Source organism: Schistocerca serialis, chromosome 7 (genome assembly GCF_023864345.2).
Source record: "Schistocerca serialis cubense isolate TAMUIC-IGC-003099 chromosome 7, iqSchSeri2.2, whole genome shotgun sequence".
Lineage (NCBI taxonomy): Eukaryota > Metazoa > Arthropoda > Insecta > Orthoptera > Acrididae > Schistocerca > Schistocerca serialis.
Window position 1 is genome coordinate 577,623,229 of NC_064644.1, and position 13,308 is coordinate 577,636,536.

Below are 13,308 nucleotides of genomic sequence, written 5' to 3' on the forward strand. Positions count from 1 at the left end.
GACAGAAGAGAGAGTGGAACTATTAAAAGAACTAGTGAATGAAATTCAGTTAGTTTTTTTGCTATCCAAAATATCACGACAACACTGTGCATGCATCTGTTTATAATTAATGCAGTTTGCCATCGTAGGATGATCGTAAAAATGTGGAAAGCACATCTCTGTCCACGAATTGTGTCCTGTCATGCCCCTGTCTACCAAGGGACCGGGACACAGCTTGGCAAAGAAGAAGTGCGGGGAATGGAATGTTCTGCAGCAGTAAGGATAACGTCTGTAAGATAGTCCATCTGATCATCACAACTGGGGAAATTGTGTTCATCAAAGGTCACCAGGGAGGAGTGAAGCCACCAGTCGGCCTTAGTAAGCTGCCATTTGGGTGTGCATGCAGGGCAGGAGTCATCAAATAGATAGCACATGGGAAATTAGGTCCAAATGGCAATAGGTGTGCGAGGAGTTGGGAAGGAATGTGGGTGCTCCTGTCTTAAGGCAAAAGAGGTTAAGTCTATTAAGGTGATCAGCCAAGAGGGCACCTCTGTGACAGGGTCTGGGAGAATCCCAAAGGGGGTGGTGCACATTAAAGTCACCGAGCAGCAGAAAAGGACCATGAGGTCCACAGAAGCATTGGCTTTCCTGTACTGTTGGTCTGTGGAGTCCAATGCAGGAAAACAGTTGGTGGTGCGCACTGGCAACAAGGAGGCCGGCTGGCCGAAGGTATCACGTGGTGACGCTGTCGAAGAGGATCTTCGAGTCGGGGAAGGAGAAGACCGTTTGCCTTTGTTTGACTTCTTAGAGCCTTTCTGCTTAGCAGAGGAAGATTCAGGTGTTGGTTCACTGTAGGGATGGAGGACATCTTCATGGGAGTACTTCTGTCGTTTCCGGACTGCCAGTTGGTGTAGCTGGTGACTTTGCCCATTGAGGTGAGAGTTTTATGGCTTTTTGCACAGCTGGATGAGGGGACAGCGATGTTACCTTGACACTGGGTGATTTCACAATCTTGGAGCTGAATTTGAGGTCACATGTCTGCGTGGCCATGTCATTCATGCAGCGAGATGTAGCAAGAACAGTACTGTATCTGCCAGATGGTAGAACGCAGGGTTTAAGACTCACCAATAACTAGTGAGCTACCGGCTACGGAACTTTTTCTTTTAGCTGCATCTCTGGACAGACCACTCATTGAGATACACGGGACAATCTTGAGTTGAGGCGGCATGGTCGCCATTGCTGTTGATTCAGTGGGGAGAAGGAGGCGGACAATCACCCCTGTGCAAATCCCTTCCACAGCTGACACATTGGCTGGGTGTTGACAAGATGTTTGAGTGTGGTTGAAAATGACACTGGTTGCAGCGCATCGGGGTTGGAATGTATGGTCAGACTGTGATAACTTCATAGCCTGGTTTGATCTTGAATGGAAGGAGAGAAAAACAGTGCGTGTGGCCACTAAGAAGGAATCTACCTTTCTCATCACCTGATCAGAGAAGTATATTTGAATCTCGGCCTCAGTCAGACCATCGAGCAGCCTAGTGTAAATAACACCACAGGAAGAATTCAGAGTTCTATGGGTCTCAACACGAATAGGACAGCCACGGGGAAGTGAAGCGGCAAACAGTTGTTGTGCTTGAGAATCAGAAGTAGTCTCCAAAAGCAAAGTACCATTCCATAAACGAGAGCAGGATTTCACAGGGCCGGCAATTGCGTCAACACCTTTCTGATAATGAATGGATTTACCATTGCTAAGGACTGACCGTCTTCAGTATGTGAAACCACAAGAACCATGGTGAAGCTGGAAGGGTCTTTGAATCGATAGCGTCATTTCATTTATGTTTTGTAGACGTTGATTGTGGAGATGATTGGCTCATTGGCAGAAAATCCCCCATAATTGCCAGCATCTCCAATGGCGTCCTCCTTCCAAATGGGGACTCCCTTCACAAGGCTGCACCTCCCAAACACCTAACGGAGGGACCAATTTGCAATTTGGGAAGGTAACAGCTCAAGCAACCATCCCTCCCTGGGCCTGGCCTGTACCAGCAGGCAAACCCTACCTGTCAACCCGGGGCTGGGAATTAATCACCCATTATGTGTAAGATGCGTGTACCAGTCTTCATGAGTGCACAGGGAAGAAGAAGAGAAAGAGGAACCTCAAATGCCAAAGTGGAGGCAGGATAGCAGAAGGTAAACAAAGAAAGGAAAATGGAATGAAAAACAGTTGTGAGACTGTTCTTATGTCGGCGATGGACAATGTGGAACATTCCCAATAACACCCCAGACATTTTTCCCAAGGGATGGGAAAAGAATAACAAGAGGATAGACATACAGCACAGAAGGGAAAAGATGCTGCAAAGGCTGGGGTAGCCAAGCACAAATGCACCAAAGAGTGGTGAGCCCACTGTGGGACGGGGGCGTATGACTGATGCAGAGTCAACAGAAGACTGTGGATTCTTTCTGTGAGAAGCAGAAGTAAAAGCATCATGCTGCAGTAGTCGCCTTGATTGTGTGGAGTTTATTAGATGGGGTAGTAGCCCACCATATGTTGTTCCATTCAGTAGGAGGCCGAGAAAGTCCCAGACGTGGAGGGTAAATAAAATGTCATGACACCAAGCGGTGTTGTACACCTTATGTAAGTCAAAGAAGACTTTGATAAGGTGTTGGCATTTAGCATTATCTGCATGCCAATATGTGTGGGAAAGGGGGCAGAGAGTGTTAAGTTTATATATGCAGCTAGTTGTCAGCTGACGAATATGGGGCAGCCAGTCAGCTTTTTATCAAAAAGGTGACCCCAGAAACGGGACTGCACTACAATGTCCAGGTATTGGGAACCTAAGTGGAGTTCTGGGTTAGGATGGACCAAGGTATGGTGGCAGAAATGCATGACCCACAGTTTTGTATAAGAGAACTGGAAACCATGTGAAAGAGGTCATGCAGAGGCCTGCCTAACGGCAATGGCTTGCATTCAGCAAAGGTCACCCAGTGGGAGTTCTACCAAATTCAAAAATCATCAACACAGAATGCAGGGGTGACCAGCAGCCCAACAGAGGTCACTAGCCCTTCGACGGCAATGAGGAAGAGTGTGACACTCAATACAGACCTCTGTGGGATGCTATTCTCTTGGAACCACGGTGAGCTGAGTGAAGTGCTGACTGTAACCGTGATAAAAACTGGTGAATAAAAATTGGTATAGGACCTCAAAAGCCCCAGTCATTATGTGTAAGTAAAATGTGATGATGCCAAGCAGTGTTGTGCACCTTACGCATGTCAAGAAAAATTGTGATAAGGTGTTGGCATTTAGCACTAGCCACGCCCCTATATATTTGGGGCAGCCAAGTCAGCTTTTTGTTTTAAAAAAAAAAGGCCCAAGAAATGATAATATCCAGGTGCTGGGTACCTAGGTCAAATTCTGGGTCATGATGAACCATGTTATGGCGGCTGAAATGCATGACGCACATTTTCATGCAGGTCAAAAAGGTCTGTTGGCTAGAATCTCCCTTATTTTGCTTCCAATTTTTTTTTTCCAAAAGATTTTATCTTCACCCCTTAAATGTTTTCCATTTTGTTAAGTTTACTCAGGAAAAAAATTTCATCTTGACAGGATGACATCAATCTGTACTGACTAGAGCAACAAATTTTGATACTGGAAATGTTAGGTTTTGTAGTGCTTAGAAGGTGTAAAAGTTATTGATGACTGCATAAAATTAAAATCAAATACCTTTTTGTTTTTAGGGTGGTGTTGTTGAGGATATTTTATTTTCATTGTTTCTTTCTTATCATCTGGATACAGTCAGTGATGTTTTTAAACACAGCACAATATAAGTTCCTCTTGCTCCTCATCTATGTTCAACAGTCCATGAAAATCTTTCCTTATTTAACACACTTTTCAGTAGAGTCATTAGCAGCTTTTATCTCCTTAACTATAATTTTAGCCTCTAAATTTGAAGTGCTACTCATCCATGCTTTCTCTGAAATGAAGATGAGATTGAATTAGGACATTAAATTAACAAATTAAAACGAATAACAAATCATATTCAGAATAATATTATGCTTACCATCTAAATGGTCCATCAAATTCTCCACAAAAAAAATGTATCTATCCAAATCTGCTACTATTGTGATTTTCATTTATACATCTACTTCATCATGAAAGAGTGATAAGAGAGACGATTGTTCTCTTAAATACTACAAATGATGTCTAAATTTCCTTATAGCTGCTTTTGAAATCTTGGAATCTATAATTTTGTATGATTTCAGATGATTCAAAAGGCTGAGATCCAGATGAGGAGCTTATATAAGTCTGCTGCACTGAAGCCACGATCTGACAAAAACAAATAAATGAAAAGAGAAACCATTAATGGTTACAGTGTCTGTGTTGATGCAGTAACTGCATTTATTGCAACATAATGTCCTTCGGCATGCATGCATTAATGATATAATCACACCAGGCAGTACTAAAATGAGATATACAATAATAACAATGGTCTTCCTATGCTTAGTTTCACAAATGTGCACCAATTTGGATTGTGGCTGCATGGCATATGGAGGTTTGGACCAGCACTGCGGTGTGCTTGGACAGCTGAAGTTGCTGAGTCAAGTGCCTGTGGCAGGCAGAAAATCTGGGTTCAAGTCCCAGTCTGACACAAATTTTTTTGTTTGTCTCAAGTAGCTGTCGTTAATATGTATTTGCAATATGTGAATTCCCTTCATGAAAAGAGAAACATTTCTCAATGCATTTTTATTTTCAATGGATTATTCAAGTTGTGATCTTAGCAGAAACATTTTTAAGCAGTAAATTGCTCTTGCCACCCATCTTGCGTGATGCATTGCTCCAGGAAAGAGCATTTTCACAGGATTTTTCCAAAGTCTCCTCTCAAAATTCTTACCCAGAGCTCTGAGTTCATGACAATCACCCTACTGTTGGTTTATCTGTTTTACTTTTATAAAAATTTAACATCTCATTAATTTTAACAGAGACATTCTGTAATTCTGAAATGCCAATGTCACTGTTCACAAATGTAACATTGACTGGAAGTCTTTCCTCTCTTGGGTCCCTGATGCTTAATGCTGGCAACATCTGACCATCCCAATGAAGAGTAAGAATTGCAGGGATAGATTTTTGAAAAACATTATTTATTGTTTCAGACTGTTCTCTCCTCTTCTTCTGTCGGATACTATGAAGGGAAGATTTATTAACCCATTATTTACCATTGTCCCATTTTTGGAAGGCAAGAAAGAAGAAACACATTTCAGACATCTGTTGCCTCCAAACTACAAAAAATAGAAACGCAGTTCCAGTGTTCCAGGAAAGAGAAAAGTTCAAATTTTATGCATTCAATGTGAGCACTATGTGTTACATGAAAATATCAAAATGATGGCTCATTTCCAGCGACATATGAAGCAGCTGGTCTCTCATTATCGAATTCACAGCTTCAACAATGTGACGTTACAACTTTCAAGAGTGTCAGGCATAGGGGGATAAAAATGCAGTCTTTTAGGTAACCCTAGAGATAAAAGTCACATGGTGTGACGTGTGGAGACTGGGGAGGCCAACGGTGATGAAGTTTCATTTCTTTCTACATAAGCAAAGAAACTTTTAGCTTTGATTGTTGCATCTGAAGGTTGAACTGCCTGCTATAATGCTTGCAAATTGCAAAGAAATAATTTCTCTCTAATTAGCCTGTTTTCTGTCTTCACATTTGGCTGCACTGTATGGCTGTTGGTAGTTTCTGTACAGCAGTGAACTCTGATTTAGTTGTCTGTAGGGGATTGTTATGAACATAGAGATGTCCATGAAGCATTCAGTATATTTCAGATTTCCTGAAGTAAATGCAATGCTGATTTATTTCGTGTGTTCCAGTAATGAGACAAGGGAATGTTACAGTATCACTACTGTGCTGAAGTGCCGTATTACTACATACACCTTTTATATATAAAATTACTATTTACATTGCTGAGGTCCACATACTTTACATTACATAAGATTGGAGAGCTAAAAATTGAATGAAGATGAAGCTGATGACTTAGAATTGGTAATCACTTCACCCAAAGCTGATGAAATAGCAGATGAAGAAGAGATTGAAGAAAATGTGCTGAACAATGGCTGTACTATGCAAGATACAGCAGGTACTTTAAAATTTATATCCAGCAGGGATGAAGATTCTGTGACTACATGTTTGACAAAGAGAATGACGTTCTTGTAATGAAATGGAGAGACAACAAAATAGTATGTGTAGCCACAAATTACAATAGTATTACTCCTCTGACATTCTTGTAATGAAATGGAGAGACAACAAAACAGTATGTGTAGCCACAAATTACAATAGTATTACTCCTCTGAGCTGTGGTAAAAGATACTCAAAGGCAAAGAAAAAGGAAATATCTATTCCAATGCCACATCTGGGTGGCACTGATCTACTGGACAAGCAGATATCATAGGACAAGGATTATTCAATCAGATTATTGATTTCTGCATAATACATCATGGTGTGCATAACAAACTGCTAACCCAAATGTGAAGCTCTTAATTTTGGGTGTCAAAAGGACAAAAGTGATGATGTACATTTCAAAGAAAACAGGGTCACCATAATGCAGAGGACCACAAGGAAGTAAACTGATGGGAGGATGGGTGAGCACAGATGGACAACTAGATCCAGGAAACCTGTTTTATTTTTTTCACTATATTATAGTTTTCTGCATTAACAGTAATATTGTTCATTTTAGTACCTAATTTTGCCAGTGTCCCAGAAATGGGACATTCTATAGTTTTTGTACTAAAATACTGAAATTTTTCAGAACAGCTTTCCCTTTCATTTGTCATTCAAGGTATCAAATCAATGTAAAAAGATTGAAAAAGTAAAATAATAAAGTTTTTGCAAGTAATGTGTTAATAGAAAGCTTCTCAGTATTGTGATGAAGTGCCTCTCTGTAACATCTAGAATACATATACAGGATCTCTTACACTCAGCTGACATCTATCCAATGCGGCTGCTAATTTTTCAGTCATAAAATCTTTGGTATATTGATTTGCAATATTCTCCAATGAACAACTCTTGGAAGCATGTCATATACTTCACTATCACAATGTCAGTGTCATCTGAACTTGAAAAAGGGTTATCTGATTCTTCAGATGATGAAGGAAGAAGAGCAAAAGATGTAGTAGTAGATACTGTGCACTTCTGATTCTCTTGCCTTTTCTCTTCTTCCAATTTTTTTCTGCCTCACCCTTTCTTCCTCATCCACAAGTACTCACTTTGCCCCTGCAACTTGACTGTTTGTAGAGAATTGGCATATGCAATATCAAATGAATTGTCTAAGTTAGTTATAAACTTCTATTCATGTTACTTAAACACACCTTGACTTTCTTTCTTTTTTCTTTTTGCAATTTTCTCCATTCTGGAAGCAAGTTTATGTAAACAATGCTTAATAGCTCTGGTTGGAATTCTTGCTTTCTCCCAAAATTTAATGCACTCGCAAACCAGAAGATTAGAACTTTTCTAATGGTTAATGTTACTTCCCATATTTTATAAAATAAAACCCCTAACACTTATCTATTTGATGATAATTTATGTCTAGTTATTTAACAGTTTGTATCTCCTATTAAAAACACAAATTCCTGAGCACTGTCCTAGATAGGGACTGGAAAATACATGCTACATTGTTGATACCTAATTAAGTGACTGTGCTCCACATGCACTTACGGATAAGCCGAGGTAACATCTGTGAACAATGTGAAAGATCATGTTCCTCATGAAAGTTCAGGCTCAAGCTGGCATCGGCTACAGCATTTTGATTGCAACAAAATTTTTACAGGTAAATTTTACAATCATTCAAATGACGATGGAAGATGGACACTCAAACAATACTGAAGTTGGAAAAGAAGAGACACCCTAGTGCTGGCATTTAGAAAAAGCCTGTCAGATTGCTGCTAAGCAGATGGTCAGTTGTGGACTGTCCCTCCCAGAAACCACCCTGATAGGCAGACAAAAGGCCCCAAGATTCAAGAACCCAGCACAATCTGCAGGCAGCATCCTTTCTATCAACTTATAGAGTATGTTGGTCAGGCTATTGGGTGGTTATTGGTTGAGAGATGTTGGGTTCTTGCATAGCTGAAGGATTGGGACAACTATGCTATCTCGTCACTGCAAAGAGATGATGCCTTGGAGGGAAATGATCCCTGAGGAGAAGTTGCCTTTATCATCTGATTGTGAATTGAATCAGGGCCCGGGCTGGGTCATGGGATGAGGCAAGGGCCTGCAGTACTTACCAATCAGTGAAGAGATCATTATAGGATTCAGTTTTCTGGAGAGTAAAACATGTGGGGAGTCTTCAACTTGTCACTTCTGCAGTAGAAACATGCCGGATAGGAAGAGGATGTTGATGCTGTCACAAAGTGGGTTGCAAGGTGTTGCACAGGAATGATGAATTGGTGGAAAGACCACTCTGTAGTACAAGACGCGGAACAGCTGTTGGTCATTGGCAGCCCATAAGACCACAGAGTATGGCCCACACCTAAGATGTAGCGGCATGTGTCCCCTCATTGCAGGGCTCATTGACAATTTTGACTAGCTATTGCAATGTCTTTGGTCAACCATGGTCACAAAGGTCATCATCTAGTGATCAATGTAGCAAAGCCACAAGATTAGGGCAAGAGGTTGTTAGATTGATAGCTGAAGAAGTGCCGTGGGTGGCACTGAAGTGGGTAGGAGAACCATTGTTGAGGAAGCACTGATGATGGTCTGTGAGAAGCTGGTCAATTAGAAGGCCGCTATCACATGAAGTGGTACTCCTCCAGAGGGGTGGTGTGTGTTCACAAGCAGGAGAAAAGGGAGCAGGGGTTGATGGATTAATGTGGTCCATTCAACATAAGTAAGTGGCCTGCCTGGAGATAAGTAAACTTTGCAGAAGGTAAACACTGATGCCATTTGCACCTGCACTGTTATTGCCCTGAAGGGGTTATGAAGGGGAACCCATTCACTGAAGACATCTGTATGGACATATGTACAGACCCATCCAGATGCCCTTTTGGGACCAGCACAATTCCGACAGAACACACACTAATCATGAACCATTGGAGAATGGTCATCAGTGAAATGCATTTCTTCGAGAGCAATGCAAACCACAGGTGAAAAGGAAATAAGGTGTTGTACTTCCAGCATGTGACATTAGTACCTGCTACAATTCCACTGAATGATGGCATAACTGTTCTTCTTTTCCTTCATAACCTTTGGATGGCAAGGTCCATTCAAGAGGCTATCCACATTGAGTGCAGGGACAGATGAAGAGTAGACAGCCCTGGGATCCATGGGCTGTGGCTCCTTCAGTCACTGTTTGGTGTTGGGCTTCCAGTCTGGGGGTTGCCGAAGAGAGGGATCCCAAGAGGTAGCCCTTACACCGGTGGACATCAAAGAAGGACAATGCTTCTCCAGATGGGTGTAGGAAGTGGCTCCCAAAGAAGGTACCATGGAAGAGGAGGTGGCAGATGGGGAGGGTGATGGTTGTGATGTTAGCATAATTGATCATCACCTCTACAGGATGCTGGCATTCATATTTCTTTTGTGCCTTGGTATCTGACAGGTGGTCAATAGATTTGTATTCCTGGATCTTCTGTTCTTTCTTTCTTAAATCTGGACATGGAGGGTGATGATCTGCACAGTTGCCACACAAAGGTGGCTTTTCAAAAGTACTACCTTTGCGAAGTGATTGTGCGCAGTTGCTGTATTTTGAGTCTCCCATGGAGCAGGATGACGTATGCTCAAAGCATAAACATGTGAAGGACCTCATGAGTGGTGGGATATATGGTTCCACATTACATCTGAACACCATGATCTTAACTTTCCCCAGAAGATAATGACACCTGTATCAGTACGATTATCCTTGGGATCTTTTTGTATACGTCTGATAAAATGTATGCTTCACTGCTGGAGGTTAGTCCGAAGCTCCACATCTGCTTGGAGAGTAAGATCTCTGTGGAAGATGATTCCTTGGGCCATATTCAAAGTTTTTTGTGGGGCTGTGGTCACAGGTCTATCAGCTAGATGATCACATGCCTGAAGAGCTGCAGAAGAGGAAGTTTTAATTAATAACAAACCATTTTGCATTTTCCCCGGAGACCCAGCTTCACCAAATGTGTCTCCAGGTTTTTTCTTTTAAAAAAAATATAAAATAAAAAAAGGTTTCATAACAGTAAAAATAGCCCTATCAGTCCAAGTACATACCAAATATTGAGTGAAGTGTTTTGCTCCCAGAGGTCTGGCCTGTCCCTCTTCCCACGGCGTCGCCAGAGATGGAAATGTCCTGGGGTCCATATCTGTCTACATTATAGTAATATTTCCCATCGAAAGAGACTCCTGGGGTCTTGCCGCCACCAGCAGAAGGAAATTTAATTCATTTCATGTGCAAATCTTCTGCCATGGTATCTCCTACCCTGAACGGGGACTCTTCCTACGGGCACCATCCAGCCATAGCAAGAGTTACCTGCCTGGGATCCCCCTGCCCGGTCATGATGGGAGCATACTCCTTGGCTTGCATGTGGAGTTTGCAGCTCAGGCACCAACAGTGTGATCCCTGCATTTTCAGAGGGCTGCCAACATGCAGGTACTTGATGACCCACCCATAATCGAATAGCTACTGTGCTGGGTTTTGGGCTTAGCACCTTTGTGAGAAAGGAAGGGTGCAAAGAGTGGGAGAGAGACACACACACAAATGGTCCAATATATGCCATGCTGGGCAATCTTCCCTGCATGATCCACACTTCTGTAAAATTTGGAGGAGTAGCAAGTCAAACGCAATAAGGGGCCATACAGCTAAGAATGAATGCCAGAAGGGAAGAAAACATGTGTCCAAAATCACAAACCCGATTCAAGCAAAATTGGCACCAAGAAGACCATCCAATGGGAAGGCAGAGAGGAAAACAGAATAGTAGCAGTGCAATGCTGGTGTCCCGTGCTGGCCAAGAAGGCACTCACAAAAGAGATGTGAGCCCCCTGGAGGTGCTGAAGATCAACATTCTCAATACTTTTCTGATACATGGGGTCGACATTCATGGCTGTTATCTATTTTGTACTCAGTGCAACATTTCTGGCTGCCATACTCTGTGAGATTTCATTGACTTCTGTCATATTTGGATTCACAATTTGGTATAGGGCCACAGCAATCCATATGTGTCATTTCTCCACGATTTCTTCAGTTGTTTTTCCACTAAGCCTACTTGCTGCTGATTGTCACCCAATGTTTTCTTCAGTTCAGCACTGAATTTGTCCCAGCTATTGAGCTTCTGTTCATTATTCTTAAACCACTGTTGGGCCGTGCTGCCTAACTATAAAAACACATTTGCCACACACATCATGTCATCCCACCTGTTGCATTTGGTGAAATACTTTCAGCCATTTTGTTGGATCCTGACCAGCATCACTAGAAAGCACTGATGGATGTCTGGTGTGCTGCCTCCTCACTGCTGTTTTAGAATCTATCTGCCTCCTGAATAGGTGGATCTTAGGAACAATGTACTTTGGTTCCATCCAGTGTAGCCAACTACTTTTACATTGTTTAATTAGAGCCAAAGTGATACAGATGTTCTGAAGTACGCTATTCTCACTATTCTCTCATTCAAAACTATTTGACGGCATGTCACCAACTCCACACTGAAAAGAAGCATTTTGGCTGAATGGATATGGGGAGCTGTCCACAAAAGCCCAATTCGTGGAACTGTCCAAGAATATTGTGCCTTGAAGCATTGTTATAAGTCTTAATGATGTCAAAAAATATACATATGTATATAACTATGAATGCCACCTGGACAGCCACACCTAACAGGGTCACGTCATCGACAGTTGATCAAAACCCCTGCATCTACAATGATAGTGGTTAAGCAGCTGCCTGGTCTCCAACATCCAGACCAGCCAATGCTTTATCATTCATTACAAGGTCTGTCCTACACAGCTCAGTAAGGAGATTGTTCATGGAACTACGGGGACGTGAGTAGTCCATCCCTTGTTTGAGAAGTGGTAACAAAACAGCCTCCTTCCACGAGTTGGGAAATGGTCCTGTCCTGCCATATGAAATTAAAATATTCTAAGATGATTACCTTCAAAGCTGTGTGCAGGTTTTGCGATATCCAATATCAGATTCTGTCATGAGCAAGTGCAGTCTCAGGAGCTTAGTGCGGAATCAAGCTCCCACATGAAGATAGTGCAATTGTATGGACTCAGAATTGTTTGACCTGTAGGCCAATTCACCCTCTCCATGGTTGCAGGGTGGTGGTGAAAGGCTAGATAGTGTCAATTTTCATTGCAAAATGCTCTGCCATTACCTGGATGAGGTCTGTGGACATTTAAAGAAAAATTATTATATTCAAACATAGAATATGTTCAAGAATTCTGCAGCAAACTGATATTAAGGATAATGGTCTGGAATTTTGCAAATTCATTCTTTTACCCTTTTATATATTGGAGTCATCTGTGCTTTTTCCAGCTGCTTGGGACCTTGTGCTGAGCAAGAGATTTGCAATAGGCACAAGCTAAGTATGGGGCCAATGCCGTACAGTACTCTTTCTAAAACCAATTCGGGATCCCATGCAAACCTGGCAACTTATTTGTTTTCAATTCTTTCAGTTCTCTAAACCAGGGATGACTATTTCTACATTGTCCATACAAGAGCCTGTGCAATGATCAAACAATGGTATGTTCATATGCTTCTTGCGAGTGAATGATTTCTTAAATGTGAAAATTAAAACTTCAGCTTTCCTTTTCTACCATCAACTGCAACATTAGATCGGTTAATGAGTGGCTACATAGAAGTCTTAGACCCACTTAGCAATTTTACATAGAACTGGACCCATTAGCAGAGCTGAAATGAGTGTGAGTGTCTGTATTGAGGACGCAAGCTCTTGAGACATCATTAAGCTCATCTCACATGGAGTAAGGTTTGCTGCAAGTTTGTTAGGTGCCGCCTAGTAGGTGGTGGTGATGGCTACACCATATGCTGAATCTCTCACATGGTGTGTGATTCAGTGCAGAAGCTGGCTGGCAATCTTGACTGTATGTTCGGGCATGAAAGCTGATCAAATTGCAATCTTCCTCAAATGATTTCAAAGGAACTATTCAGTCAACAAAATGATTGTCACACATCTTGTGGCTTTATGATGAACTGTCTATCATTTTGTTAATGGTCATATTTTATATGGTATTTCAGGATTGTACATAAAGTGCTTTAACCTGAAGTATCATTATTAGTGTCAGTGCCTACCATACCTGCTCCTACATATTTAATGAGGATTGTTGAGTCTAGTTAGGACGGACTATCTTCACTGCTGACCACACGATAAACTCA

At 41.8% G+C, this 13,308-nt stretch overlaps 1 long non-coding RNA gene across 1 annotated transcript in view; it reads right to left on the bottom strand.

Moving 5' to 3' along the window:
* The window catches only part of LOC126412192 (uncharacterized), a 30,459-nt gene extending 18,278 nt beyond the window's left edge, over nt 1-12,181 (bottom strand). The window contains exons 1-2 of the long non-coding RNA XR_007575255.1: nt 12,065-12,181; nt 3,698-3,947 (exon numbers count right to left, since the gene is read on the bottom strand). This is a non-coding gene — a long non-coding RNA (uncharacterized LOC126412192). The remainder of the gene's footprint in view (nt 1-3,697; nt 3,948-12,064) is intronic.
* Nucleotides 12,182-13,308: the final 1,127 nt, after the last annotated feature.